Source organism: Panthera tigris, chromosome D1 (assembly GCF_018350195.1).
Source record: "Panthera tigris isolate Pti1 chromosome D1, P.tigris_Pti1_mat1.1, whole genome shotgun sequence".
NCBI classification, from domain to species: Eukaryota; Metazoa; Chordata; class Mammalia; order Carnivora; family Felidae; genus Panthera; species Panthera tigris.
The window spans coordinates 74,979,539-75,006,233 of record NC_056669.1 but is presented as its reverse complement, the minus strand read 5'-3'; the positions used below and the strand labels follow the sequence as shown (position 1 = coordinate 75,006,233).

The following is a 26,695-nucleotide window of genomic DNA, read 5'->3' as shown; positions in this document are numbered from 1 at the left end:
CTAGGTATTTGCCTAGTCGTGAGGCTAGCTGAAAAGTTACAGACTGGCTGAGAATTAAACTCCTTTTTCTTTTTTTCCAAAAAAAATTTTTTTAACGTTTATTTATTCTTGAGAGATAGAGAGAGACAGGGCACAAGCGGGGGAGGGGGACAGAGAGAGAGGGAGACACAGAATCCGAAGCAGGCTCCAGGCTCTGAGCGGTCAGCACAGAGCCCGACACAGGGCTCAAACCCCGAGAACCGCGAGATCACAACCTGAGCCGAAGTCAGACACCCAACCGGGCCACCCCGGCGCCCTAGAAGAACTACACTCCTTCTATTTGACCACTATTCTCTAAAAGAAAAACTGCTCTGAATGAGGGAAGGGAAATAAAACACAGTAACACATAGTAACTGCTTACAAATTTTGCTATGGGTATTGAAAACCACATGTGTGCCAGGGAGGTACAGTGTTGCTATTAAAACTCACAATACCCTAGAGTAAGATAGATTTTATTATCTCCAACTCACAGATAATCTACTCTGAGAGGTTAGGTAAATTGTTCAAGGTCACACAGTTAATAAAGGCTAAAGCACACGTCTGCCTGATTCATAAATCAGTATCCTTGGATTTTTTTTTTTTAAGCTTTCATTTTCACTGAGGTCTCATCATGGAGGTTACTACACTAAATTCTCTGGTTTTATTTAATCCTTCTGCCATTCCCTATGGAGTAGGTATTATCATCCCCAGCAACATGAAGATATTAAGAAGCAGTGAGCTAAATAACTTGCCCAAGGCCAACATCACTGATAAGAACCCACTAGGCAGAGTCCATGATTGAGATCACCTTAATTATCTCTGAATTTTGCCTTGAGCCAAGTATCTGGTACATGGGGGGACAATTTTCATGGTGTCACCAAAGCCACTACACTGGTGGCACATTAAGAATGCATTGACAACTTTTATACCATGCGGCCCTTTTTCTCCTTCCCTTCCTCTTTCCATCCCGACAGGAGCAGGTGACCCCACGGCTAGGTTAACAACGCAGTTATTCCTAGTTCTGTGCTTTCATTTAAGTTCAGCGAGAAAGAGAAAAACTCTCATTCAATTCACAGCATAGTGTAATCTAATGTTGCATTTGTAGGTTCAGCTGCAGGCAGCTAGCTGGACTTCCACAGAAACGCCATTCTTTGGCCAACCTTCTCCCATACGCTGCGGAGGCAGCGGGAACAATGGAGTATGGATACACAAAGGGTGTGAATGGTTCACGGCAGCCCCATCACCATGGCCACAACATACTTGAGACTATGTTCTTCCACGGGGCCTCAAGAGCATCATCTGGCCACACAAATGTCAGAATTATTAGGAAAATATAGAATACGGCCTTTATTCACAGCCCAAGCTAGTGTGCCTACATTCAGCTCCAAGAATGGGCTTTGCGCTGTTGTCTCTTGAGAACAAAAGGAGTGGAACGTCGGGAGCATCCATCAGTAGGGAAAGAGTTAAGCAAACTGTAGCTCCTCTATGGAACAGAATACTGTGTGGCCATTAAAAATGATGCTGATAAGTCTGGATACAAAACGATGCCCACGCTGCAGTATCGAATTACAAAAGTAGACTATAAAACACGTCTTATCTTTTAGAGCCTGTAGAGTGTAGCAGTTACAATCAAGGACTGGGGAGTCAGGCTCCCTGGGTCTGCCACTTCTGGCTGCCTGACTTTGGACATGTGGCTTAAGCAGTGTCCAACTGTTTCATCCTCCATACAGTGGGTTCTTAGAGTTACTGAAAAAGTGGAATCAGTATATGTCAAGAGCTTAGAACGGTGCCTGGCTCACAGCAAGTACTCAAGGAATTTTGATCCTTTAGAAAATAAAATGTGTAAGTGCTTACATGAATAGAAAATTGTCTGCAAGGCACCAAGGTGCTACCAGTGGTCACAGCATATCACTGCATCATATGATCTTAAGACCTTTTACCGTTTCCCGTTTGCTTATCTGTATTCTCTATTTTTCCATAATAAAACATAAGCTTTTTTTTTTCTTTAATACGAAAGAAGACCGCTTTTTTTTTTTTAAATCCTAAACTTTTAATGAGAAACAGAAACTTGACCAAAACTCGTGTTTTAAAAAAACTGTGGGTCAGGCCAGGTAATACAAATCCTGGAGTGGTGTTTCCCGGTCCTTTCTAGTTTGGTGCCCTAAGAGCAAGAAAGAATTTGCACCCTAGCACCTTGGCTCTAAATATGCATAGGCAGGACTGTGGAGAGGAAGAGAGCAGAGAGCTGGGAAAGCCTGATTTCATTTGTAGCAATCCACTTAGTTAAAAATGTCAGGAAGTTTAGTGGATTAAGGGTATTACGGCCGCTATTCATAAAGGTGTTTTGTTAGAACTTCCAAATAGCAATCTGGTGAAATAAGCCTTGCACAGCCTTAAATGAAAGCCTGTTACAGTACTTAAAGTTTCCTAGAGAAGGAAAAAGACCCCCAGGTATTAATTTACCTAAAGAGCAGCTGTCTCGAAGATACTGTAATGGATCCTATGTAGCCAAGCTATAAAACAGGTTACCCGTCACAGAACGAGGAGGTTTGAGCCCAGATCACCCAGGGGTAGAGCTGCAATTAACGGTAATGAGAGGCATGTCTGCATTCTGATAAGAGCCACGGCTGTACACATATTATAGACTTGGGTCCCTTCTTACAAAATCCAAGGACATTTAAGGCTGCTGGAATCCAAGAGGCGGAAAGCGTGTTCAGATTTCAAAATTCACAATTTTTTTTTTTTTTTTTTTTTTTTTGAAAAAGGGGCCAATACACTTATCTCACAAATGCATCTGGCATGGGAATGTTGTGACAAACGCTAGGAAGAAAATAAAGAGAGATTCGCTTACTGAGCCCCCATCAGCAAGGCACTCCCTCTTAAGCCAGTAGATGTAAGGCCTCAGTCTTACATCTGTGGAGCAGACAGTCTTGTCGATGAGGCTCTGAATCCCGTGTCCCAGAGAAATTCCATTTTCCCTCACCATTTCTTACCAGATCATAGGAGGTAGCAAGAGAGAGAGAAGACTCCATCACAATTAGAAGAAGGTCAGGTGAAGGTGAGAAGTTTTACAGAGTAGAAAAGGGGTGGGGCTTGGAAACGTGAATTCTGAGGGGTGAATTCTGGCTCCGTGAACAAGCTGAGCTATGTGAACTCGAGCTCACCCACCTGTCTGAGCAGGCTCCTCATTTGGCCTGAGTACTGACAATACAATGGTGATAAGCCAGGTCCTTGCCCTCAAGATGCTTGGCGTATAGATGAAGTGGCAGAAGAGCAACAGACATTTAAAATATGATGTGTTTGGTGCTATGGTAAGGAAAAGTTCGGGAGACTACGTAAGCAAACAGGAGGGTCACCCAATCTGGTCTTGGGGATTGGGGTGGTTAGGGAAGGCTTCCCGGAGGAGGTAACATGTAATGTGAGCTCTGAAGAGTAAGAGCCAAGCTGTGGGTGCGATGGGGTAAAGGTGGAGAAAACACTGCACTTAGAGGGAATGGCCTTTGCAAAGGCTATGAAATGAGACAAAAGGCACTTTTCGGGGAATGGCAAATAGTTCAGTGTGGTTGGAGAGAGGGGGAGAAGGGCCAAGAAATAATGGGGCCAGATCTCACAGTAAAGCCTAGTAACAGAGTTTGAACTACCCCCCGAGGGAGACTGGGGAGCTCTGATGCATTCACCGCTTCTGGAAAAGCCTCGGGAAGCAGGGATGCAGACCTACCAAAGGAAAATTACCCCAGGTTTGTTTCCCAGTTCAGAAATCTCCCTCTACTGTGTTCATTTTACCTCATTCCTTTGACAACCTCAGCATTTTTCAAATTATGCGGTCTACCCCATGGAAACCTCTGAACCACACCACTATCTCAGAGCCCATCTGTGGCAGGTCCCACAGTCTCCGTGCAGACACTACCGATCTCAACAAGCACCTACCTCCATGTAATTTACTTTCAATCATCAACCCCCACATCTTAAGCAGCGTTGGCTATCTGGTAAACTGAGGTCACCCCAGACGTGCAGATCTGAAAAGAAAGCTGAGGAGCCACTTGCCTCCGTTCCCTCATTTCAAGGCTGAGTTGAGGAGGAGAGCAAGTACTTTGCATGAAGTCTTGGGTTTTAATGGTAGATTCAAAGTTAGACCTCACATCTCCAACCCCTGACTCATGCTTTTGTTCTACCTCCTGCCCCCCCCCCCATCTCTCTCCACTGAGACCGGGGACACCAAATTCCCATCCCAAAGTCACAGAGGTCTCTCACACACCTGTGCAGCCATGCGGGCACATGAAGTCTCATTTGCCAGGAAACACCCGGGAAGGAACGGGAAAGATGGTTGAACAGGATGGAAATGATAAGAAGGGAAGCTAGTTAGAGCGATCTTATCCACTAGAAAAAAAGCAGTAACATCATAGCAGTTGAGGAAAAGAATCAATTCCATTTACACCAAGCGCTTTAAGGTAATGAAAAGTGCTTCCAGCATTACCCTATTTCAAAACATTTATCAGATGCCAGGGAAATTAAGCATGTGCAGGCATACACGTTATTCTGTGCAAATGGTTTATCTAGCAAAATAACCAGGGGGAAGAACACATCTGAGGAACTTCAATTTTCAAAGGCCAAGTGGATCAAAGACAAGCAACAGAAAAAGAAATACTAAATTTAGTCGTCCCCCACACTGGATAATTTCTTTTCCAGGTCTGTTGGCTGTTGCATGGCCATGGCCATGGTGTGAATGAACTTCAACTGAGCCTCTCTCTATCTTTGCCTGAGCCGAGTCCAAAGGGTCAAGCTGAAGGTGCTGATTGCAAGCATGCTTTGCTTGTGTCCCTGAAATATCTGTTGGCTGTCGGTGGGGGGGGGGGGGGGGGAAGTGGCAGAGAAAGCTCTGGAAGTTTTTGGACCTCAAGAAGTAGCTGAGGAAAGGATAAGAAAGGTGAGAGAGAAAGAGAGAGAGAAAAGACAGATACAGATGAAGACAGACATTTTACTGAAAATGAAACTTCACCCAAAGAACATTTCAATATAAATTTAAATAAAAAGGTCTAGTAGGGGAAAAGCAGAGTGATTGACTTAAGCTTAATATACAGGAGCTGAGAATTCTGAAACCCTTGCGTTCTGCTCCCTTGCCTCCACAAAACAGGGCTCCTGCGTTCAACAGTCTCATAAGACGTGCACAAGGTGTTAAGCATAACAATGTTCTTCTCCCATTTTGAGGACATAAAGTATTTTGATAAATTCTAAACAGCACTGTGAAACAAACGATCCAAGGTGCGGGGCTGGGTGTAGTGGCCGGTTACAGCTGATGCCGGCTGATCTGGGGAGACGGCCCCAGCACAAGTGCCCGCTAGTGACAGTTCCGCCTCCTGGTGCCCACCACTCCATGCTCCTGTTGCAGCTGCTGTACGTTGGGCTCCCACTCCAGGCTCAACAGAAATACGGACTCTGCCCTACCTTTCAAAGGAGAACTGATTTCTTTAAGGGCTGGCTTTTGTCCTCTAGCCAACCTGTCAAACCTATCTTTCTCCCGATGACCACGGATACACTGCCGGCTAAATTTAGATGATGTGAGCATTTTCGAACCTCTCATTTCACTCCAGACAAGGGCAGATCAACGTGCCCTTCCCAGATCATGTTTCTCCCGTGACAATAATACTGCCACCCCAAGCAATGGGGGGAGATGAAGCCAGACCCCAGGGGAACTCCTGGATTCTCTCTTCTTGGCCCTACACCTCCAGGAACAATTCCTGCCACACACCGTGGGTACACGGACAGGGCGGTGAGCCTCATTTTAAAGACTTGTAGGAAAGGAAGTGCCACCCTTTTACGTAGGAACCTAATTCTTCTGTTTCAGAAAGCTCATCGCTACAGAGTCCTTACTGATGCTTTCTGGGAGATGAGAAGAAAATGATCTTCGGAGACCAAGCCTCCAGCCTCAGCCGCACCTCCAAATTATCAAACCTCTTTGTACCTCGGTCCTCTCATCTGTAAAATGAGAGTACCTCATTGGTTATCAAGAGGGCCAAGTGAGCAGATTTCCGTGAAGTGCCTGGCTTGTCCTAAGTACTCCATACATGTCAGCTGCTGTTACTACTGCTAGGACCACTGCTTCTGTTGTTGCTGTTCCTCAGTTTCCCCAGCTGTCTGACCTCAGGCAAGCTCACCTCCCTGAGCCTCACTGTAGTTTCCTGACCTGAACAGTAAAGGTCATACTGACTTTGCAGGAGGAAGTCTTACAGGATGAAATGAGGTCAAATCCTTGGAGCATCTCGCCCACTGCCAGGCACACAGGAAGAGCTCAAAAATGTCAGAAAACCTCTCTTGTTCCAGATGGGAACCATTTCCCCTTGTTCTGTTGTTCGAGAATGACTTAAAAATAGGCGGAACCACTTGGGATTGAAATCATCCACAAACATTTATTCAATTTCTGGTAGGTGATGAGGACTTCCCAGGTCCTGGCTTTTAAGGTTATGCCAGGACAGACAGAGAGGGTCTCTATTGTCAGAGAGCTCAGAGAGTCTAGTGAGAATAAATCAGTAGACATTTCTGTTCCTGCCCTGCCCTGGAGCTGAATCTTCCTTCGGAATAATAGCTACCATTTATTGGGCTTATCACAGGCGGGCCTCAACACCAACTCCACCAAGAAGGGCCTTTATTATCTGCATTAACTGACTCTTCAGTCATTTGGTTTGTAAGTGGCTGAGCTGAGATTTTGTTATCCCCGCCAAATTATTTAGGTAAGAGGCTATTCCAGGGCCTCTGTTCTTAGCCACTGCATTATATTGCCTCAGGTTCAAGGTCTTGCATCAAAAGCAGCATGAAAAGGAAAAGAAAGGCGGACGAGAAACTCTGACTCCCCAAAAGCCCATTTGGTGGTTTCTGGAACAAGGGCCGTGGCCAGTGCCGGCCAGGATGGGGGCTAGCGCTTGTAATCTGAAAAGCAACCCGGCGGATCTAGATGGATCTTCTTTCAGTACTGCCTTATGTTACACAAAGGCACAGGCAGGGAGAGGGAATTTGTGAGAAAAGCAAGGTCTAGACTCTCAGGGAGGGCGGTTCTGAAAGAATTAACTGTAACCTGATTAGGACATCAAAAGGGCCCAGCATTCAAGCCCAAAGCTTTATGTTCCATTATGCTCCACCATTTCCTCGGTGGCAGCAGGGAGAGTCCCGGCTGCTCTAGCCAGGGCCCGGCCATTTGCAATATGGCCAAGCTCCTAGGGAGGCAGCAAACTCCACAGGAAGGGAAAGGCCAGAACTTCTGTGCCCATTTCACAGAAGGAGAAGCCGAAACACAAAGGTGGCGTGGATTACACTAGAAACGTGGATCCTAAAACTCAAGGTTCTTCTTCAGAACATTTCAGCTGGGTAGGCTCACTCTTTGACACGCAATACAGACACAGATGGAACAAGTTCAGCCTTTCCAGATGCCATGGAGGGGAATGTAGGGCCAGTGTAGGTACAACAGCTGCTGGGAATACCAGGTGAGCTTCTGGATGGCCTACAGGTGTCTCCACCACCGCAGTTCCAAGAGCTCAGGTGTTTCCGAACCAATTCTCAACGATTGCTGGGGTTTGCCAACAAGCAAGTTTTTTCAGCTCACTCAGACTAGATGGAGTTCTAGATGTTCTTTTCTCAAAATTTCCTTAATGCCACACAAGCCCTCCATGCTCTCCAGTGGCCACCAGATATTATTAACAATATGCCCAAACCAGAAGCTAATGGAATGGTTGTCTTCCTCACTGAAGAATGGGAGCCCTGGATCCTACAATTCAAGATGGCCGGTGGCAAGTGAGGGCTTTGCTCTCATTCTTGGCCCTCAGATGCTAGTGAGGGTCGGCTTCCCATCCACAGCCCGGGTCTAGCCCTTCTACACCACCAGGAAGAGAGTATGTGCAGGTAGGTGGGCATGAACCTTTCCTACCGGTAGGGCCTGGTGGCCTCCTTCTTGGGAGGCAACAGACAGGAGCAGGTGTGTTTCTTTCACCTGTTGGACTCAAGTGCAGTTAACATAAAGATGGTGACAGTGGGTACAGACAGAATAGGAGAGACAATGTCCTGCATCTTGTACTTGGAGTCACTTTACCCCGGGAATGGCTGGGGGCAAAGTGTAATCATTTGAGATAATGGAGAAGCTTATATTAGAGAGTCAGACAACTGGGTTCTAGTCCTGCTTGCTCTGTGACTCCAGACAAATGACCTAGTCTCTCTGAGTCAGTTACATCATCTAACTAGAGGATGGTAGTGATAGTTTTCCCCTCATAGATGGGCATGCAGATGAAATGGGATATCAATGCAGATCTTGTTTGAGTGCAGGCCCATCAATTACTACCTCTATTTCCACAACTACAATATCGAATCTGCCAGGCCGTAATGCATACTAATGCACAGCCCGTTTAGAGCACCTAGCACAGGGGAGAGGAGGAGGGCAGTTGTTATTTTCCACTCTCAGTGACCTCAGAACCCTAGCTCTCTCCTCTCTGACCTCCCTCCTGGTTGCATAAATGGATCTGTTGCTTAGGGCAGAAAGCATTTCTCCAGCCTCACTTCCTCCCAGCTCAGAGGACAGCTGCTCCGCCCCCCCCCCCCCCCCCCCCGCCACCAACTCCCGGTTTACAATCCATTGGCAGTGGGACACCCGGGTGTTTGTATAGTGTTTAATCATTAGGAGGTGACCGGCTCTAACACCATGAGCCCCAGCACATCTACAAATAAGTCAGCTATTTGCCTCAGTCTCTAAGTGTCTGTTTTCAGGAGGCTTCTCTTGAAGGACACGGGGATAACCTGGGAAGTAGCTTAGAGGTGGGGAGGTTACTTCCAAAGGGCACGGTGGGACGTGGCTACCAGAGGCAAGGCTTTAAGTGCCAGACTGAAGCACCCACCAGCCTGGAAAGTACAGTCAGCTTTCGGAGAAGGGACTTCCTCTCCCAGAGATGGAATCCCTAGGCTTTCCTCTTTCCTTCTGTCCCATTTCCCTCCCTGCCAAACCTGGATTGCTCTTTTTCCTCCTCACCACTTACAAAGCCCAGTCTTACAAAGACCCACCTAAAAGTCCCCTCTTCCAGGAATCCTTCTCAGTCTACTGAGGCTACAGTGCTCTCATTTTGACCTCTGAACTGGAAAGCAGTGACATTCCCCTGTCTGCACTGCCCTTCCCCTCAGTTGCCCATGACCAGGTCTTTGAGATAAGGGAGAAGGCTTTGGGCTTTGGGCTTTGGTATCTGTAAAGAAGGCTCCACTCCAGATCCCTGTGTCCCCACAGGACTAGCACAACACCTCATACACGGTAAGCTTCTGGCAGTGCCGAGCCAGATGGGTGGGCCGGCCACACCCAGTCATCTCCATCAGACTTGCATCTGATCCTCACTGAAGACCTACTCTGTGCCAGCCACTCTGCTAAGGGCTGAATCGGTGCTGAGAGTGAGAAAAACAAGGGTGTTCATAATGAAAAACCTGGGGAGACAGGACTCATCTGGCTAGAATTGGAGTTCAGTTCAACAAGTATTGACTGTGGACCTACTACGTGTCAGACACTATATTATTAGGTCCTAAAAACCCTGTGATAAATAAGATAATCCCTGCTTTTAAGCTTCAGAGAAAATGGTGGGGGGAAGGACAAGATTTTGTTAGAAATTAAAGGATCGCATGGGGTCCTTTGGGAGTGCAAGGAGGGAAACTTACTAAGTCTGAGATGCCCAGCAAGGTGACACTGGAATTGAATGTTGACAGAAGCATGCGTGTCAGCCTGGCAAAGCAGGCTCAGGAGAGGGGATTCTATGGGCGGGGCACAGCGACTCAGAACACCGTGCAGTATGCTGGAGACAGCTAAGAGTTTGGTGCTGTGGATTAGGACATGGACAGTGAGGCTGGTGTGGCAGCAAAGGCCAAGGCTGGGGGACCTCTGGAGGCTGGCACTCTATCTTGTCTGTGATATGGGGGCCACAAAGGATTTTAAGCAGGTGAGTGATGCACACAGTCAGATCGCTGTGTCTGTGCTGGGGGCGGTGTTATGAGTAAGAGGACAGTGGCAATACAGCAGAGGGACTGTGCCAGGAACCACAGAACATGCCAGGAAGGGGGGTGGGGTGGGGAGGAGAGACAGAGAGACAGAGACAGAGAGGCAGCTCTCTGGCTCCAGCTTTAGCAGAGCTCAAATCTGAAATCTGGGAGCTGACCTCAGTGGCACCAGAGTGGCTGAGTCATTAACATGACAAGTGCTGCTTGTGGACAGAGCAGCTCCCCTACAGACTTCCTGCAGGGCCATTCAAGGCCAGGGCTGTATTAGCCACACAGGCTTGCTGGCTTTGCTCTCTACCCCTTTATTCCAGATCATTAAGAGCGCAGCCCTCTGGGAGACTACCTCGGGCCTCTGTTTAAAGTGAGAAGCAAGGACATTTAATTGCCTCAGCTAGACACCCTGCTTGACTCTCCTCTCCCCTCCCCGCCATACCCCCTGCCCGTTCAGCACCCCAGACCCTCCCACGGCAGCTTCACCCCGTCCCACAGCGTGTGTCTTGAAACATAATCAGAGCACGATCCAAGGCCCTCTTCAAATTATGGCTCTGATCTCTACTTCCAAAAGCGAGCGGGAATTATAGCTTGGCGCAGAGAGATGTTCAAATCCACAGGGTCATAAACCCTTTCAAGTTCTGTTTTAAGACCTTTGCTAGGGATTTTCACAGGTTTGCACCTCTGATGTTGTTACATGGTGGTTAGTCTGCTGGTTCCAAAGAGCAGGACCTCCTGCCGGGACGTGGAGTGTGTAATGCTTTGGCTTTTGCCAGTTACCCACTGGGGTCTCAGGCCTTCAATGGCGTCATCTGCCTTTCTCCCGACAGAGTGCCCCAAGGCCAGGAGAAGCAGGGGGACCAGGGCTGGGTGAGCAGAATCAAAGAGAAGGGTATGTTGAGGGATGGAGGGGCTGCCGGCAGGTGGCCACAGTGCTGGACCTGAGGCTGAAAGGACCCATGTCTCGTTCCTGGTTCCCCAGTTTAGCTACTGGAATTTTTCTGTGCCTCCCTTTCCTCACCTATGCCATTGGCATGCCAGTCCTTTGCTATGTGAAACCTGCTGCCAGGTGCTGAGGGTGTGGGCTGGGCTCAGCCACTGTGCTGACACCATCCCGGCACGACCCTCACTCGTCCTTCAGCAGCTCTATGAAGTGGGCTCATTAATTTTATTTTTCAGATGAGGACACGGGAGCTCAGGATGGTTAAACTAACTGACCTCTTATATAGCTGAGAAATCACATAGCTGAAAAGTGGCACAGTCGGGGTCTGAACACGTCGGAGGGTCAAAGGTTTGAAATCATTTTTCCAAATAAGATAGCAGACTGACTCAAACCATTCAGTCTTCCATAGGAGAAGCTCCTGGACACCAACAAACCCATTTTTTTGAAGGCAGGTTGGGGCCATGGTTAACTTATTGCAAAGACTGGATGAGGACTTAGTGGGTTGGTTGGTTGGTTCACTATAAGCCAGCCTGAGCATCAGATTAATTTTATGAGGCCATGAGTTGTTTACAGCTGCTAATGCCTGATTGGCCAGTGCCTTGTTCTGTTTGGTCAGTGTCATGTTCTGATTGGCCAGTGCCTTGATCTGACTGGGTGGTGCCTTGTTCTGATTGGCCAGTGCCTTGATCTGGTTGGGTGGTGCCTATATCACATGGTTTTAAATATTTTGCACATTAGCCCTGCATCACAGAGCTGCACAGTCATTCGTCCATTCATGGTCCAGGTAATGAACACCCCTCTGAGCCAGGCACTGTGCTAGGAAGGAGAATAAGCTGCAAACAGAAGTGACCTAGTTACTGTTTTACTGATGCTTACAGTTAAATGGAGAGACATAACATACAAATAAAAAAATCAAGGATGTGATATAGACTGGATCCTCTAAAAGACACTAACAGCTGAGACCTTTGTTAGATCGAATGGTCAGGGGCAGTGTCTCTGAGAGGACGTTGATGTGTGAGTTGAGACCTGAAGGACAGGGTGAGTTGGCCTTGTAAATGGAACGGGAGAGGGGTAGGAAGCACATGCCAGGCAGAGGGAAGAGAAAGCTCAAGGGACTGGATGAAGGCATGAGTCACGGAGGGGAAAGGGGGATGAGGTGAGGCCAGAGAGATGGGCAGGGGCTAGAACATGTCCTTGGAGGCCATAGTAAGGAGTCTGGGTTTTATTCTATGTGTAGTGGGAAGCCACTAAGGTAAAGTTCTAGGCAGGGGGCAGAGGGGATCTGATGTGTTCAGAAGATCACAGTGGCTAGACAATGTACATGAAGCTTTCAGAGAACACAATGAGCCCAGGCAGGAGGCCACAGTAGGAGCTCGTGAGAGATGAGGGCAGCCTGGATCCATGTGATGGCAGATATGGGGAGGGGGGAGAGAGAGAGAAAAAGAGAGAACGAAAGAGAGAGAAGGGAGTAGAGAAATTTGAGAGATCATTTGGAGGGGTGTGCCCAACACTTGCCAATAGATGGGATGGAAAAGGAGAGGGAATCTAAATTTTCAGTTAAGTCTTACTAATCATTCTTAGGACAATATTAATTAACTAAATATACAGCAAACACCTGCTACGATATATGGAGGCTCTGCAAAGCCTGGGAATGCCAGGGAGAGTAACATAGTCTTCTGGTTCCTCTCTCTTAGTTTAGCAGGAGGCACCACAATCCACATACCATATAAGTATTTTTAAGTAGGTTCTATGCCCAACATGGGGCTCGAACTCATGACCCCAGGATGTAGAGTCGCATGCTGTACTGACTGAGCCAGCCAGGCACCCCAAAGGAGACCATGTTCCAAATGCATGTTACTACCAGAGAGCAAAGCATAGGTGACAGGGAGACCCTGGGTGGATGAGAGATGCCTAGAGGACCCTGTCTGGGTTTATGGGAGAAGCGGAGAGGGCAGGGAGGCTTCCCAAGGAAGGCTGGAGCCAGTCCTGAAGCATGAGCGGAAGGTTACTTGGTAGGAAGCCGGGAGGTTATTCTTGATTATTCAAAGAGAGAGCTGGATACATGGACCAACTGTCATTGGCACACCCCACACCCACCCACCCTTTCAGAGACAGGCATCATGATGTCCTGAAGAGAATATTAGCTTTGAAGTCAGACAGACGGGGGCCACTCACTGGCTGTGTGCCCCTGGGCCAGTCACTTCGACTCACTGACCCAGGACTCCTCATCTGTGAAACGGGGATGACGCCTGTCCTGTGGGGTCCTTTGGCACATTCAAGCAAATATGCACACCATCTGAGAGTATACCTGGAACACGCTGGGTGCTCAAGAAGTGAGAGCTGTTGCTGCTAACGAGACTCAGAGCACAGACTGCAAACTGCTGAGCCCTATGCGTGCATTTAGGCAGCCTCCCAAGGAACCTCTGTCCCTAGCGCTCCCAGAGCCTCGTGAGTTGCTTCCACCCTGACAGTGGAGAAATGGATCCCTTCTCCCCACAGGAACTCCTGTGGTCCGAGGCAAAAGGTCCCAGAGCCCACCCTCCTCTGTCCACACGGTACTCAGCCAGCAAAGCAAGCTCTGGCTGACTGGAGGACACCCCAAGTGGCTCCTGTTCTCGCCTCCAGTCTACCTGAGCACCCTGCAAAAGGTGACACGGCAGATTCATCCCATGCCCTGTGGGTCCGCTGCACATCTGCATCTACTACGTGCTCGTGGGTTACCCCCAATGCACGTCACGACAGCCCAAAGCAGCAGCCAGCAAGTTTTTTTCAAGCCTCATGTTGCCCCTGGTAGTGTTGTGAGTCCCTGTCCCCAAATCTCAGGGTTAAGCTGAGGGAGAGGTGCGGCTTTGAGCCCACCGAGCCATGAAACCACCTCATTTCCCTCAGTCCCCGTTTAATCTCCTCCACACACTCCCGCGACATCCCTCAACATGTCAGAGTCTCTCTTCAGCTCTCATTTCAGGCAATGTGACAGGGCCAAGCATCACAGATTAATGAGGGAGATAAATCAAAGTGCACCGTGGACAAGGGGAAACAACAGGGCCGCGGGGGAGCAGACACAGCCGGCCCCCTCTCCCTGTAGCACTGAGACCCGGGGGTCTGTGCCTGGGAGAAGGCGGTGGACGGCAGACCCAAAGGTCCAGGGGTCCACTATGACAAAGGCAACTCTGAAGACGGCTGGAGGTTCAGACACCGAAGTCGTTCAATGTTCTTCAGAGGAAAACGATACGCTCACGGCTTCAGGCATCCCTAAAATCCTCCCAAGTAAGGGACAGAGTTCCCTCAGCAAGAGCAGAGGCTGGCATGACGCTGAGCTACCCCCTGGGCTCTCCTTTCATGGAGCCTCCAGATGGGCACAACGAGACCTGGGGAAAGGACCGTCTTAAAGGTCAGCAGTCCAGAGGCTGTCCCCCTTGCGAGTCTCTAAATTGGTGCTAGGCACCAGGAAGACGCCCAGCAAGTACCCATGCAGCCCCACGTAAATTTCACCTTCAGGAGGGCTGGAAACTGAGCTGTTGAACAAAGGAAGAGGTAAACACAATGGTTTTGTGCCCAGAGAGTCCTGAGTTCGAATCCTGACTTGGCCCTGCACAGCACTGTGGCTTTGGCGAAGGAATGTCACCTTTCGGAGCCTGATTGCTCATACGGAAAACCCACGGTCTTCTTGTGTGAACCCACTCCACGTGCTGTTCTGCCCTTCAGGACTCCGGTGTATCTTGCAAAGCCTGACAACTGGATGAAAAGTCACAGCATAGGGAAGTCCTTCCAAATTCCTGACAACGCCTGTTCCCAAGGCGGGCTGTCCCCTCTCTGCATAGGCAGCTCCCACTCTTTGTGCTGATTTAGGGAGCAATGTACATCCAAGTCTAACTAAATCCTGAGTCAAAACACCCACCCAAATAAACACAATTCGCTGCTTATCCGTCACTTGGAATTTTATCTCGATGAAAATAAGACTATAGTCCCATGAGCTGCAACTCCTAATGTAATTTTGGTGAAGCTCCGAGTTAGAGCAAAATCCACTGCAATGTATGACTGCAGAATCCCTCCAAAGCATCAGGAAGGTCCACGGTGCCATGACTCATCCACAGCTCTGTCCATCCCACCGTTCCCCTTTGCACGATTTCATCCTGGGCCTTCTATCTGGGGGCCTTCCCCTGCATTCACCATCAGCAGTAGCTTAGAACAGGCTTGGCTTTGAAGAGCAGTGAGGACAGAGGCTTTCTCTCTTCTGGAAGGGGTCTGCTAGCAGAAGGGGGCGGTGCTCAGCCCACTGGATCTGCATACACCAGAGGCCTTGGGAAAGAACCACACTCTTAACTGACACGCCATCACACAATGACACCTGTCATCATGACTATCGGAGATGAAAAGGTCCTGGGGTCCCCGCCCTGTGCGGATGAGCTACACTCATGAGTCATTCTGCGAACTCGGCCCTTAAGTGACAAACACGAACAATGACTCAGGAGCTTGGGGACCTTAGAATCAGCCGGTCTGAGTGCACATGAAAAACTGGAGGACACAAGGCGCCTGGGTGGCTCAGTCGGTTAACCAACTGACTCTTTGATTTTGGCTTAGATCATGATCTCACCGTTTGTGAATTTGAGACCCGCATTGGGCTCTGCACGGTCACAATGTGGGACTGGGACCCCTCTCTCTCCCTCTCTCTGCCCCTCCTGTGCGTTCTCTCAATTTTTAATATTTATTTCTTTTCTTTTCTTTTTTTTTTTTTAATTTTTTTTTTTAACGTTTATTCATTTTTGAGACAGAGAGAGACAGTGTGTGAACAGGGGAGGGGCAGAGAGAGAGGGAGACACAGAATCCGAAACAGGCTCCAGGCTCTGAGCTGTCAGCACAGAGCCCGACGTGGAGCTCGAACCTACAGACCGTGAGATCATGACCTGAGCTGAAGTCGGACGCCCAACCGACCGAGCCACCCAGGCACCCCTAATATTTATTTCTGAGAGAGAGAGAGAGAGAGAGAGAGCAAGCAAGTGAGCAGGGGAGGGGAGAGAAAGAGAGGGAGACACAGAATCTGAAGCAGGCTCTAGGCTGCCAGCTGTTAGCACGGGCCCGACACAGGGCTTGAACTCACGAATGGCGAGATCATGACCTGAGCCGAAGTCGGACACAGCTGACTGAGCCACCCGGGGGGGCCCCAAGAGTTACTCTTGAGTTCATCCTTTCCAAATTCACACTGAGATGTCACCCTGTTTGCTAAAGCCTGGAAGACAGACTGGTCACTAGGCCACTAACAGTCTCCCTGGGCCTCAGTTTCCCTTGGCAAAGGGAGAGGGCTGCAACTGGTGACTCCAAAGGTCTCCTTCCCCAACAGCTTTGCTCTGTAACCTTCTATTCCATACGGACTGGCCTGGGAGAGGCAGTCTGGGGAAAACACATTTACGTGCAAGGTAACCTTGAATAAAAACCCTGGGCTGGCACAGCTGTCCGGCGTGACACAAGTCTAAAGGTTACACTGTAACCAGGGACATTTCACAGGCCGGTGTAAGGGCTGCCTTATCCACAGGGCTTATTTCAATCAGCTCTTCCATTTCAGTAACAGAAGTCAAGGCTAGGCTGCTCTTAAAAAATGACCAAGGACATTAAAGGAAATAAAAAGAAAATCTGAAACAGATGAGATAAGCAGGCCTATTTTGACACTTGGGTAATGTTTCTGCAGGATCTTTCAAATCATCACCGGCAGGAAAAGAACCTTCCCCTACGTTTTACTATGATAACAAGTTTAGAACGACATTTAACCCCCAGGGATACTCCTGGTCCTTTCTGCTCCCGTGCCACATGGTGGAAATCTCTATGGCCCTGGGCAAAGTGCATTATGATGGCTTATTTGGCTTCTAACCCCTCTATTTGATTCCAAGCTTTTTTTAAAAAAAAATGTTTATTTATTTTCGAGAGAGAGAGAGACAGAGCATGAGCAGGGGAGGGGCAGAGACAGAGGGAGACACAAAATCCGAAACAGGCTCCAGGCTGAGCTGTCAGCACAGAGCCCAACGTGGGGCTCGAACTCATGAGGCAGAAGACCATGACCTGAGCCGAAGTTGGACACCCAACAGACTGAGCCACCCAGGCGCCCCTGACTGCAAGCTTCCTGACAGCAGGGAGCAGGGACTATGTCCTACTCATCCCTGGATCCCCAGGGCCTAGTACATAGTAGGTACTCAGTAAATATTAAATAACCCCATAAGCATTTCCCATAAGCTGTCACATATCAAAACATGGTCCAAATACTTTGTTGAAACGCAGCTGACCCATAGCATTGGTTACGATGCCTTTTCTAACTCAGTTATCGTACTCCTCAGCCATTTCCTCCCTCTTCCCAGCCCAGAGGAGCTACCAAAGACCATCAGTCAGACTGGTGGCACAGTGCCTGACGATGCAGAGGTACCAAATAAATAGGTGACGGACTGCATGATACAGAATTGGTTAAATAATGGGGAGGGGGTGGTAGGAAGCCAGGGCAGTCACCTGTAGGTAATAAAACAATGATAGTCACTAGTATGGTTCACGATATATTTTCCATTCTCACAGGCATGTGGTAGAATTGTACTCGCATTCACGTTTGAACTGTAGCCACGTGACTTCCTTCAGCCAACAACCAATCAGTGGAAGTCATATGGGCCATGTCTGGGCAGAAGTTTAAGAGACGGCACATGGCTCACCACACTCTCCTCCTCCTGGCCATGGTTTGCCAGTGCTTTAAATGGTCAGGACTGTGGCACCCTGGGTCCGGAGTGAAAATGATGTACAACACAGCCTCTTACTGAGCTGCAGTGAACTGGGTGTTTTGGAGTCGTTTGTCACACAGCACAGACGATCCCATCCTGACTGATGCAAAGACTTGCCCAGGTACCTGCATTAAAACACACGATGCCATTTTCTGCTGCAGGGCACAGATGTAGTCAGATTTTGGACTTGGGGTTGGGGGCTAAGCTTTGGGTTGCTAAGGGAGTAAGCACAGAAAAAGGTGCCCCATTTTGGCTTCTCTCTTTGACCTCGCGTGCCTGCTTTCATATTGCTAGATGTCTTCTCAAACTCTGAACCACCATCAAGTCTAAAAACTACCCGTACACAACTACTGAAAAGGCACTAGCTTTGGGAAATGTACTTTGGAGGAGTGGTTGCGCGCCCCACCCCCACGCGCACACACACTCAGCTGTGCTTCTGCTCGCGTGTGACCTGGGACACAGTTACGAAGTCGGGTAGCAGTGACGACTGAAAGATTCTCCTGGGGCCACGATGCTGCCTTATTCTTTTCTTTTTTTTTTTTTTTTAAGTGAAAACACGGCAAGCACATGCAATGATACTCCACAGACTATTCATTCTCTTCTCTGCACAACCCCTCTGGGAGAATTCCTTTGTGGCTTAAAGTGCAGATGGTTTGCTTCCTGTCAGCACCACCCTCCTGTTCAGCACAGGTGGCCCCTGCCCACCCATTCCACAAGAAGCAGCGCTTCCTTGAAAAGGAAGCCAGTGGTACCAGCAGCAAAGAGGCCCTTGGGAAAAGCCAATGCAGTAATTACTACCCTGTTACCACGGAAATAGCGATTTGCCTCTAAGGCTCCTTTTATGAGCTTGAAGATGAATGCGACTCTCACTCTCTCCCACTTTGTCTCCCTTGCTGTCCACAAGCAGGAGAGAAGGGGGAGAGGGACTGAAAGGATCATGGATGCTGGGTGCTGTGCTAGAGGCATCTTCTTGTCCCCAAAATAGGAGCATAAGCCTTGAATGCAGAACTAAGAAAATGCCCAGGGGCACTAGTAGGTGTTAACAGGCAGTCAAAAGGGGAAAGCAAGGAGAATGAGAGAGGGAAGAAAGGGGGTGGGAGATGGAGAAGGAGAGAGAGAGAGGGAGAGGGAGGGAGAGGGAGGGAGAGGGAGGGAGAGGGAGGGAGAGGGAGGGAGGGGGAGGGAGGGGGAGGGAGGGAGGGAGGGAGGGAGGGAGGGGGAGAGAGAGAAAGAGAGAGAGAGAGAGAGGGAGAGATCAGCTGATGGACCCAAGCAAGGAGAGATGAACGCAGACTAGGATGGGCAAAGTCACAAGGGAGGAGAAAGCAAGTCGAAGTTCACTTCACTTAAGCTGGTAGGAGGCTCAGTGCTGAGGTACCGCTAAAATGTGCCACCACGTAGGATCTTCTGATGAGTTTATCTGTATTCTCAATTCTCTCCCTCTTCTACATGCCCTACTCTAACTTACATCCCCAGCCCACGGTCCTAATGCTTCACTGCCTTAATTTACAACCCTTCTATTTCATGTAGTTATTCTAAGCTGTTGTGGAAAGAAGAGGGCTTAATTATGTTAATTAATATAAAGAAAAGAGAATCACAAAGAGGCAGAGCCCAGAGTGCTCCGAACGGCTTGTAGGACTGAGGAGTATCCGAGTATTTATCTTTGCTCAGTACTTTACAAAACGCTTTCACCACCTCCATCTCGTGTACTCAGGACAACGGTCCTGGGAGACATGTATGAGCGCTGTCCTCATGTTAGAGACAAACCCCCAAAAGACAGAGAGTTAAGGAACTTGCCTGAAAGTGAAGACTGGAACCTGGGTCTCCTTATAGCCAACCCTGCCTCTTCCCTTCACTCCACAGCTGCCTTCTTAAAACTTTTTTTTTTTTAACGTTTATTTATTTTTGAGGCAGAGAGAGACAGAGCGTGAATGGGGGGAGGGTCAGAGAGAGAGGGAGACACAGAATCAGAAGCAGGCTCCAGGTTCTGAGCTGTCAGCACAGAGCCCGACGCGGGGCTCGAGCTCACGGACCGTGAGATCACGACCTGAGCCGAAGTCGGGCGCCTAACCGACTTAGCCACCCAGGCGCCCCTCCACAGCTGCCTTCTTAAAAAATTGTTTATTTATTTGACAGAGAGAGTATGTGTGCACACGTGAGTGGGCAGGGGAAGAGAGAGAGGGAGAGGGAGAATCCCAAGCGGGCTCCACGCTGTCAGTGAGAAGTCCAACATGGGGCTTGAACCCACAAACCATGAGACCATGACCTGAGCCAAAATCAAGAGTCGGACGCTCAACCAACCGAGCCACCCAGACGCCCCCATGGCTGCCTTCTGAAATATGACTAGGTGGTTTATCTGAGTGCTGTCCAAAAATACCTTCTACGATGATGGAAATGTTCCGTCTACATTGTCCAGTAGGGAAGCCAGGAACCACATGGGACTTGCGAGCACCTGGAATGCGTGGCTAGTGCGACTAAGAAACCCACCTTTCAATTTCTGTTAATTTTACGTTCCGATGGCCACATTTCATTAGTGGCTCTTCTACTGGGCAGTGCCGATCTATATTCTCTCACTCCCACCACATGACTGTAAGGGAAACGGGGTTCAACTACTGACACCTAGAGATGGCATGAGGTGGGATTAACAGTAAGAGAAGGAAAACTCCCCTGTGCCTTTCCTGGTGTTGGCGAGGAACTCGCAGCGCAGGGCAGACCCAGAAGGGGGCAGTGAGTGAGGAGGGAGGAAGGGTTGGGGGAGCTCCTTAAATCATGGCCCGGCCACGGAGGCCCACTGCCCTCTACACTCTGGGCAGAGAGACTCCAGCAGTGGTTCAGGGACCACTGAGTGGTTAGTCGGGACCGGGAAAGAGAATTTTTCAGATGACTGCAGGCTCTCTGTAGACTCTGGCGGGGGGGGGGGGGGGGGGGGGCCTGGATGTCCTGGATCACGAAAGGGAAGCACCAGCCCTCACTTGGGGAGGTTCCTCCCCTAGCCAACCATACAAGTCTGCAAGAGGTCAGATTTAAAAAATGAGCACCACTAGTCTAAACCCACAGGAGGCCACAGAGTAACGGGCTCATTCTGTGTAAGAAAGGGCCTTTTCCTTGAGGTCTGAGAGCAGTGATGGAAAAGGGGGTGAGGGCAAGCCCACCTGCAGTGTCCAGGTGCCAACAGTCTGGGATGGGGGGAGGGGAGAGGAGTCATAAAATATCCCCCTGTCCCTCTTAAGGCAAATTGTTTTGCACCCTTCCTCGAGGAGGTCCAGGTGCTTGCATTTTCAGTGACTAGGGGCTCATTTAAAGATATGATGCCAGGGGCGCCTGGGTGGCGCAGTCGGTTAAGCGTCCGACTTCAGCTCAGGTCACGATCTCGTGGTCCGTGAGTTCGAGCCCCGTGTCAGGCTCTGGGCTGATGGCTCAGAGACTGGAACCTGCTTCAGATTCTGTCTCTCTCTCTCTCTGACCCTCCCCCGTTCATGCTCTGTCTCTCTCTGTCTCAAAAATAAATAAACGTTAAAAAAAAAAAAAAAGATATGATACCAGGGGGCGCCTGGGTGGCTCAGCCGGTTAACTGCCAAGACTCTTGGTTTCCGCTCAGGTCATGATCTTGTTTCATGAGTTCGAGCCCCATGCTGGGCTCTGTGCTGACAGCGCAGAGCCTGCTTGGGATTCTCTTTCTCTCTCCCTCTCTCTCTGCCCCTCCCTCCTCCCTTTCAACATAAACAAACGTGAAAAATAAGTAAATAAATAAAGAGAAGACACCAGGATAAGGGCCCGGAACAAGGGAATCCAAGAATCTCTGCACCAAGGGCTCCCTGAAGAGGCAGTAATGTTAAGTGGTTAGAGCACCTGGGAGGGTCTGGAGGGCCTGGCTTTCCACCCAGCCTGGACACCTGTTAGGGGTGTATATGACCTTTAGCACGTTTACTGACGCTCTCAGAGCACCACTGCTTCAAGTCTATGAAACCGGGATCATACCGCCCCTCAAAGGCTCAGAGTTAGGAGGAAAGGACATCATGCATGTCAGGTGCTTCATACAGGGATCCATCGGGAAATGGCGACTATTACTGTTTTTATTGTCACCCAGTAAGGGACTGTATTAGTTTTGTATTGCTGCCATAAAAAATTATTATAAACATGGTGTCAAAAACAACAAAAATGGGGGCACCTGAGTGGCTCAGTTGGTTAAGCGTCTGACTCTCGGTTTCAGCTCAGGTCACGACCTCATGCTTTCATGGGTTCAAGCCGTGCAGACCCTGCTTGAGAGTCTCTTTCTCTCTCCCTCTTTCCCTGCCCCTCCCCTGCTCGTGCTGTCTCTATCTCTCTAAAAATAAATAAACTTTAAAAACAATTTTAAAAAACCACACAACAAAAACGTACTATCTTACAATTTTGTAAGGCAGGAGTCCAAGTGGAGTCCTGTGGACCGAAAGCAATGGGTGTTGGTAGGGCTGCACTCACTTGAGAGGCTCTGGGAGAATATCTGTTCCTTGCCTTTGCCCCTTTAGAGACGCCACGGGCACTCCTTGGCTGTGGCCCCTTCGGCGGTCTTCAGAGCCAGCAAGGACAAGTGGGGTCCCTCTTACATCTCCCTGCTCTGCCTCCTCTCCGCCCACCTCTTCCACTTTTAAGGACCTGTGATCACGCTGGGCCTGCTAGGATAATTCAGAGTAATCCCTCTATCTAAACATCTGCTGATAAACTGTAACTCCTCCTGGCCGTGCAGTGTAACATATCCACAGGTTCTGGGGACTAGGCTGTGGACACCATGGGACCGCTACCCGGTCTACGTGGGCTTGGAAGGGAGGGCAAGGGAGTGGTTCCCACTGGGCTTCCTCTCATCTGCATACCCCAGCAGGGGCTGTAACCAAGAAATACCTGAGTTGGGGACCTACCACCTGATAAGGGGTCCCACCGATTCCATCAGCTGGCTGGGGACCTCTGGCCTGGGTTAAACTCCTCTCTGCAGGTCAGGCCTGAATCTGTGAATACATGATTTGGTGCCAGGAGGCCGCCCTGTTCTACACAAATCACAAAGCTCAGCAGTGCCCTAGGGCTCTTGGAGATCTTGTGACATAACCGGTGAGAAGGAAGGCTCGGCTTGGCAGGCTGGTCAAATACCAGGTTGCATAGTTACATCCTCACACCGTGGGACTCTCAATTCAAGCTGAAACTGGGACAGCTCTGAGCACCAAGGTCAGGGCCCTAAATGCAGATGGTCAAGTCTGTAGGATGACTGTGACTCCTAACGGAAAGTGCAATCTCAATAGCGAAAACATTCAGAATTTGGAGGGGAATGAAAACCTTGTAAAGGAGGAATAAAAATGGCTTTTTCTTCCTGCTCGGTTTCTTGGCGTGACATCAGAGGGCAATTGTCATTTTGTGCAAGTCTCAGACGGACATGTTACCACGCAAGCATTCATGTTTTGCTATTTTTATTACTCGTTAATAAAAACCAGTGGAGTTCAATAAACATTCTAACGGTTTAGAAGAAAGTTACCAAGTAATTCCGTAGCCCCCCCTCCCCGATCTAAATGTGCACAAAGAGCCTGATTTCTGTCCTTAAGCCCTCAGTGACACTTGTATGACTGGGGGATGCCATTTAGAAGCCTCTAGCTGCATCAGCCACTGCACACAACGGCATGACAGTGATGACAGAAAAGGCCACGAGCACAGCAATGTTTCAGAGGGAAGGAGAAATGTTCCTGGGGATGGAAACTTTCCAGAGCTGAGCTTTAAGCTATGAAAGCACTCAACTTGCGGGAGTGTAAGAACTTTTGATGGGTTCTGAGGGGACAGCATGCAGGAACCGGCGGGGAGTTCAACAAACCATCTGACTGTCTGCGAGACTGGTCTCTGGGCTCTCCGTGTTGTATTTCTTCTTCCTCCCAGGCTGCCAACCCAGGGGCCTCCATGCCCAGCTTTTCTTTATTTGTCTGCTATCTGGGGCCCGTGACTTGTAACAAGCTGCCTCCATTTGTCCCTTTTGATCCTGCTCCCTCAGCCGGCTGGCTCTAGTTTTGCTGGAAGTAGCTACTGATGACTATCAGGTAAAAGCTGGAGCCCAGGGGTGGTAACCCCAAAGAGTGACAGGAGATCAAGGGCAGACGTGGCACTGTGGATTTATTATCATCATTTATTATTACTCAGAAGCCGGCTGCTGACATACAAGACTCACAGACCGACATGGCCCCTATCTCCCAGGCTCCGAAGGTACACATTCCTATCGGTTACTTTTAATAGCCCTGAAGATACCCAAGCCACATCCTGTTGCAAACAGCCACGGTCTGTCTGGTAGGTCAGCATCTTTTAGGGCCTTACCCTGGAATAGCTGTTCTCCACAGCCAAGCTGCTGTGGTTAATGATTTTCCTACTGGTGCGGTGAGGGGATCTGTCCGTCTTGGGCACTTCTTCCCTTGGCTGAGGTCTGATTGCTCAGTACTTTCCTATTTCCTTTGTGGAACTCGTGTAGTCTGCTACCTATGCATGAATCCTTAAGAAGTGGGCTTCTTTTTTCCTTTTTTTTTTTTTTAGTAGGCTTCATGCCCAGCGTGGAGCCCAAAGTGGGGCTTGAACCCACAACCCTGAGATCAAGACCTGAGCTGAGATCAAGAGTTGGATGCTTAACTGACTGAGCCACCCAGGTGCCCCTGAGCTGTCTCTTTTAAAAAGAACTTCCTGGGAATACCTCTGCTCTGGGAACTTCTTTTTTCAGGTTAAAAGGGAAGAATTCTGGAAAGGTGTTGCCTTTTTTGTCTATATTTTTTCACTTGTCTAATTTAAATAATGTAAAGAACATATTTCTTATTTAAAGGACTACCTAGTCTGCAGTCATTTGCATACTACTTTAAAAAAAAATCTGCACACCATCTGTGATCTCTTCCTTGATATTTCACATTCAGTTGTCTCACACCTACACTATTCTTTACCCTAAACAAGATTTGTAAAATCTTGGGTTTGATGCACTAGTTATAATTTTTTTAAACATTACAATTAAAGTGTAATTGTTGAAAATAAATATCTCCCTGTCTACTATCTAAAATTACTTCCTGTAACACTAATGTTAGCCTCCCACTTTGGGAAACACTCAGGTAGGATATAGTTTTTGGAAGAGACGTACATGAAGAACTTTAGAGCAACAAATCTACTATTATTTCAACTTAGCCAAACTGAAGCATTTACGTGGTCAACTTCAGAATCAAAGAAATTTAACATATTTGAGAACAACCTAAAGTATCTCACTGCCTCCAGGTCCAAACTTACATGAAATAGGAAATTTAGAAGCATTATTAAATGCTACTTTTTTTTTTTTTAAGGTTTTTTTTTTTTAACGTTTATTTACTTTTGAGACAGAGAGAGACAGAGCATGAATGGGGGAGGGTCAGAGAGAGAGGGAGACACAGAATCTGAAATGGGCTCCAGGCTCTGAGCTGTCAGCACAGAGCCCGACACGGGGCTCAAACTCACGGACCATGAGATCATGACCTGAGCCGAAGTCGGACGCTTAACCGACTGAGCCACCCAGGCGCCCCTATTAAATCCTACTTAAAAAAAAATCCATCTGAATTCATTCTTTCTTTCTTTTTTTAACGTTTATTTTTGAGAGAGAAAAAGAGAGAGAGAGAGAGAGCACACGCGAGCAGGGAAGGGGGAGAGAGAGAGGAGGACAGAGGATCTACAGTGGGCTCTGCACCGACAGCAGAGAGCCCGACGTGGGGCTCGAACTCACAAACTGTGAGATGATGACCAGAGCCAAAGTCGGACACTTAACCGACTGAGCCACCCAGGCACCCCTGAAATCTTTCTTTAAAAGTTGGCCAGTTATCCATTTGGTCTTAAGTGATCACATCTGAGCAGTCCAGTCTGGGGAGAACCAGAAGACACTGTGGTCCAACTGGTCCCATCACACAGGCTAAACTAGAACAACATGACAAACACCATCCAGCTTTCTAGCCCCCACTGCAATCCTCTACCTCCAAAAGCAGAAAAGAGCTCAGCTGTGATCTATAATAATTCCATTAACCCTGCAATGAAGCATTAAATTAAACTGCCTAGGCACAGATTCTTCTTTTGCTACAAGGGAAAATGTACCTTGTAAAGCCTGAATTTCACTCTCATAGATTTACTAACCAGATACATGTTTACAGGAAAAGACCAATCACCAAAATAACTGGGTAAATTGTGAAATCTCCAGTGGGGGTGTTACAGCAGCTGATTTTCTCCCTGATAGTATTTCCTCCAAAGATTTTAGTTACAGAGCATTTTAGCCTTAGAAAGAGCAGTTCTCAAAAGGTCCACCTTTCTATGGAATTTTCAAACCAATACTTTTAAATGAATTAATTACAGGAACAAAGCTGACCTGAACTGGCACTGTGGTGAAAAGCCTTTGTCATGTGGGTATAAATCACCAGCCTGGACACTGGGGAGGACTCTGAGAAGGACATATTCAAATTAGTGGCAGAGCCTGGGCCAGATCCCAAGTTCCTGACAACGAATTCAGTGTTCTCTACCGCAGCCCAGGCTTCTGAGCCTTCCCGGAGAGAAGATGAAGATTCCTCTTGTGCAAATGCCATTCCCGGGGGTAACTTCAGCCTCTGTTTCCTTACTGTGCTGCCCTATTTCTCTGAAGCCAGAGAATCACAGATGTCATTTAGCTCTTTGTAAAAAGTATGTCCGGCAAAGAGAACAGCAAGAAACCAGGTCTGTGCTACGAATATGTGGCTTTCTGGCACATGAGGATTCACGCCCAAAAGTGTAAGGTGACTCCAAGCCCACACATCTAAATTCCATGTTCTGTCTCCTCACCCCACATGAAAGATGTCAAGCAAGCCAGTAAAATCCTTCAACAGTCAGATCACCAAAAGGTATTGAAATCAAATACAGCACATCAGAGCTGCAAGGGATTTTGGAAATCATAAGGTCCAAACCCCTACTTTAATAGATTGCTCAAGGCCACAGAATGCATCTGTGTCAGACTAAGGATTACCAA

General features: G+C 48.5%; 1 protein-coding gene across 2 annotated transcripts in view; it reads right to left on the bottom strand.

Annotated features, from left to right (window-relative positions):
• The window catches only part of NAV2 (neuron navigator 2), a 324,615-nt gene that overhangs the window by 95,796 nt on the left and 202,124 nt on the right, over positions 1-26,695 (bottom strand). The gene's annotated exons all lie outside the window — the stretch shown is intronic.